Below are 5,290 nucleotides of genomic sequence, written 5' to 3'. Positions count from 1 at the left end.
CGCGCAGAGGCTTCAGCCGGAAGAGCAGACTGCGGGCAGAGCCGGGCTCCGCCTGTGATCCCCAGTGAGTCACGGCTCCTGAGGGCTTGCCAAGCACCATCCCCTCGCACCTCAAGGATGGGTGATCCCTGCCTGCCAGGGGGAAGGAGGGAGGGCTCCTCCGCAACTGAGCAAACACTGGGACTTCATGCTGGCGGAGGTCAGGGCTGCAAATTGCAGGACTCCTGCCCCCGCCTAGCAGCAGACTCGCATCCAAAAAGAGCCTCACTGTGCAAGTATGAAGCTGCAGCGCAGCAGCGAACTCGCCCCACTGAGAACACGCTGTCTCTGTCTCGCTGCCTGATCCTGCACAAACTAGGTAACGTGTTCCTGGCGCCCGACCGCAGCCTGCCCGGTGCCCAGCACCAGGCCTGACACAACAGCATTGTGCAGCAAGGCAGAGAGCGGATTCCCAGGGCATTAATCACTCCCCCCAGCCCGCCTGCATGCATGCTCAGCACACATTAACATTACCTCCATGGAAGACTGCCTATTTCATCTCGCCATTAGCTCTGGAGTGTGTCTGGTCTAGCGTGGGCTGACAAAAGGAGGGACCAGAATGAAATGACGGCTATTAACTCTGTTACAATATTGTTTTGAGACCTTCAGCACAGACTGGATGAAGCCACAGCAGCCAAGAGAAGGCGTCTGCACTCTGACTCGGACAACTTCTTGTATCCCCGCTCTCTTTTTGCAGCTGAAATCAGGCAGGGTAAGGAGTCTCAAATAACGGATTCACCAGCACCACAAATAATTGTCAGGCACTTGATCAAAGCGCCATCACTTAGATGGAAGCAGACCCACCAAAGATGGTGATATAAATGCCCTTTTTACACCTTTTTGATGGTAAAGGTGAGCAAATGAGTCTCTGATGAGTTTCCATACTTTAGAAACGGGAGTTCTGTCTTCTCTGTTTTTGCTGAAAGATGCTGAAGCAAGGATTTCAAGCACTTGAGAGATAAGGCAGCAACATGAAGAGACCATTCTAGGCTGATTATAAAAAGTATTAGCAGCCACAGTAAAAGGAGAGACCCAAAGGGTTTGCAGACAGCTAATCCAACGGTATACCCAAGGCACTGATCAGATCATGAGATAAAAAGCAGTAATGGATGGACGCCACAAATTTAGCAGCAAGAAAACCAAACTTCCCAGGCGCTATCACTGCTTGTTTCCCTCTAAATAATACTTTTCAGCTTCTCACCCAAGAAGCAGCGCTGTTAGAACGGGCTATGGTTGGCATGATAGCACCGTAACTAAAAAACTAACTTTTCACCAATCTGACCAAAAAATGTGGTGCGGGCGTCCACAGGCACACTTGGTTTCCACAGGAGGGACAAGTGGATCCTTGTGCAGCAGATGTGTGAGTCTCTATAAACACCTTACAGCCTGCCTGAGCAGTAGACCAGGAAGGAGTCAGATACCCAGAAATGTACAACAGCCAAGTTTGTCACAGAATGATTAAAGAAATTAATATTAAAAATATTAAACAAATACTGCCAGTGATCTTTTTTTAAAATTGAAAACCGCAATGATTTTAATCTAGGTCTTTTCATGCCTCCTTCCACCGATTATAGCTCAACGCCTGTTCACTGAAAACACAATCGACCCCCAGAGACAGAGATGCCCCTCAGCCCTGTTCAGTGCACCCTCCAGCTGCTGGGTCTGGCTTTGACAGGAGATCTGCTGCAGCTCTCGCTCCGCTCTAGGCTGCAGGATCGGTACCTCACATGCAGCGGGAGGAAACCAGGAGTGACACTTGGCTTCTCATGCCATTGTGTCTAGAACAGACACTTACTAACTACATGCCGCGGTATTCCTACCCTTTTCCTCTCTTCCTCCCCATGGTCTCCAAATCTGGACAACGCTCCTTCCCACCTCCTTACCCCACTGCATCTGCACAGCCTGTGCAATCCTCATCCACGCTTTAAGGGTAGGACATTGTCTGCACACCAGCATGCCCTGATCGCTCACGCCAGCCTTCAGAGCTGCAGCCACCCTCAGTCACTCGCCCTGCTCGGAGCAGAACATGTTGCTCTGCAAGCTCCCGGAGGTCCTCGCTCGCCTGCACATTCCTGGGTGGGATAAACAATACCCCGTTGAGCCAGGCTGCCTGGGCCCTGGCTGGAGATAGTGCCAATGCAGGGACTGTGGCTCCAGCAAACTGCAGAGCTGACCCTATGAATCCTGACAGAACAGACAATGCAGCAAGCAGGGCAAAAACCTGACTAATGGTGTGGAGGAGAGGAGCCTTCTCCCACCATGGAAATGCTGACCGCTGCAGCCTCTCGTTATGATGCGCTGCTTGTCTCAGCAGATCCCAAAGAGCCCCCCTCGCTGAGCTTCACACAGCGGGAAACACCAGGTCTCCTCTTGTGCACTCCACCTCCTAACCCCATACGGCTCCCAGGAGGAAGAGGAATCTCCTCACTGCAAAAAAAAAAAAAAAAAAAAAAAAGTTTCTTTTGCTTTGTCTGTGACCTGATATACCAAAAATCATTGAAATGAATACATTTAGGTTGGATCATCAAGCCCTCCAGAACCAGGACTGCAAAGCACAAGGGCTGCTTAAGCAAGCTCTGGCCTCCCACCACATGTGTGACAGTGTGGGCTATTTGCCACAGGAGCTCTGCCACGTACCACACAAATCATTCAAACCGCTACTTCTCTCCAGCTGGGCCCTGGCTGTCACAGTGTTCTCACCTGCTCTGCTGCAGGATGCGGCTGAGGGCAGGCTGGTGGCACTTGTGTGGGGTAAGTGTAGCTTGGGGAGGACGGAAGAGGAGCTTGTGCTGGGCCAGACGGCAGGCAAAGGAAAGTCATCTGGAAACTAGAGCACAGCATCAATTTTTAATGCAAAGCAGAATACCTTGCCACAACACGTAAGCAAGGAGACTGTGATGGATATTTGATCTCTGGCACTGGGGACCGAGCCACGCAAAGGCCAGAACATCAGCTTAGGAAACAAGAGTTTCCCAAATCCTTTACAGAGTGGCTCCACACACCTTACAGACCCCATTACTGAGTCCTGTCTTCTTCCACTCCAAGGCATGCAGTTGTCTCTCTTGCCACTTTTGCAGACAGACTAAAACGATACAACTTAGAATAAAGAACAAAAAAAAAACCCCAAGATCAGCACCACTTCTGCTGTGCGGTACCCATGGCTGGGCTACTGGGGGTAAGTAGGATAAAATCACAAAATTAGTCATTATACCTTGAGTACATATCCAAAACAGGTTGAACTGGGGCTACAAGGACATTCCTTAACAATGAAGCACTTGACTTTGCACCCTGAACACTATTTTTCAAGATAGCTTTTGGACAGAAGCCCATTACAATCTGTGGCTTGCTGGGCAGGGAGTCCAGAAATCTGGAAATTGCTTAAGTTTGAGTTGGAAGCTCTGCTCTTTGCCCGCCTTTGCTCCTGTTCTTCACTGCTCGTTATCTCCAAAGAACCTAAATCCCCAGCAGGGACTGTGCTGATACCTGGCATCACGTGGACCTCTTCCTTGCAGAGCCCCTAGGTGCTCCTGAGAAGGAAGCAATAGATTTTATTTCCTGACAGAAAGGTTCTAAAAATAATACAAAGTAAAAGCACAGAAGTAGGGTTGTGCAATCCTTAGAATGTGATTAGAAAAATACTTTTGCTGGAGGTCGAGGGGAAATTATCAGTTAAGGTAGTGAAGCGCTAGGTAAGCACAACTCAGGCGGTCCCACCCAAGCCCACATCACCACCATCGCAAAGTCCATCTGAACAGTCACCCACTGCAGGGACACCTCAACTGCACGCTGAACCCTGAGACATCACACAGCCACGCTTCCCACGACGGCTAGCAGAGCCGGTGCTCTGCAAGGCTCCGAGTGTCACTCCTTTCCCCTCCCCTACCGCTCAGTTCCTCCTGTCCCACCGCCAAGTTAACATTTCTCTAAAATCGTTACATGTCACTGCTAATCCCAAGTGGAGCAGCTGGAGAGAGAACTGAAACCTTTGGCCTCGGCAGAGCAGAGGATTTCAAGAACAGAGCAGCGGCAGAAGCCAGCTCAGAGATGTGGGCACTATCGGCGCTGTGGAGGGCCTCGCAAACAAGCAGGACACATTTAGACACAATGCCCAGCACGACTTCCAGCCAGAGGAGTGAGTCAAGATGAGGGGGATGATAGTGACGTCTCATAGCACGGTACAGAGGCTGTATTTGGCAAAGTATCTGCAAAACTGCAAATTCTGTATCTACAAACTCTTTCAGGCCTTTTGCAGAGGAAAAGACAGAATAGCAACGGAAGCAAAGGACAGAATGTCAGAGGCAAGGGGAAAGAGAGCCTTTTCAGAAGAAACTGAAAGTCACGGAAACACGACAAACCTCAAAACAGATGTTAATGCTTATGACACAACTAGAGGCTTCCTAGGTACTTCTTAGGTACTATGGCAAGGAGAACGAGACGTGAAAGGATGGAGGTGGGGGGAGTGTTTCAAATGCCAGGAACAGCAGCAAAGATGTTTGAACTCAGAGGCCAAACTGTGTCAAGGACGGGATCAGCTGAGGCATGGCTCAGGGTTAGCACAGGAGCAGCAGCTGCCTCTCAGGAGGTGTGGAGGGTGAGCCAAGTCTCCATGCCCTGGTGAGGCTACTGGAGGAGACAAATCCAGTTCATATCTGTTAAAGTATGAGGTGACAGCATCAGGCTGGCAGCGACGCAGAGGGATCTGCGTTTGCCGGAGTGAGAACAGGAGGGAAACCAGGAGTTTCTCTTCTCAGGCTGGTGCAAGCCGAGCGGATGCTCTCAGAGGAGCACCCTGGGAAGGCACAGTGCTGCAGCCCAGAGCTTCTGCTTTCTGTGTGCAACCACCTGTGCCACTCTTCACTAATGTCACCGCTCCAGGCTCGCGGTGAAGAATCACTCCAGGCCTGGGATGCCCGCACTGTTTCTACAGGGCCACCAACAAGCTGTCCAGGCAACGCCAGCTACCACCAGCTGCACGCCTTCCTGGGGGTCACCACCCCGAGTTACCACGGGCTGCACAGACACAGCTTAAGAGACCAAAATCCCAACAGACGCAATGTAGGGAGGAGACGGGCGGCTCCTGCTGTACCCCACAGCTGCTCCATGCTGCGGAGGTGCCCGAAATGCTCCCGGGACACGGTGGGATGGAGCCAGCCGGGGCACAGCGAGCTCCCGGCTGGGCACGCAGGGCTGGAAGGCCGCAGCCCGGCTGCTGGTGCGAGGGGAGCGCACCCATCCGCATTAGCAGCACCCA

This window comes from Charadrius vociferus, unplaced genomic scaffold (assembly GCF_000708025.1).
Source record: "Charadrius vociferus isolate BGI_N301 unplaced genomic scaffold, ASM70802v2 scaffold443, whole genome shotgun sequence".
NCBI lineage: Eukaryota > Metazoa > Chordata > Aves > Charadriiformes > Charadriidae > Charadrius > Charadrius vociferus.
The sequence above is the reverse complement of the archived record's forward strand: the minus strand, read 5'-3'. Positions refer to the sequence as shown.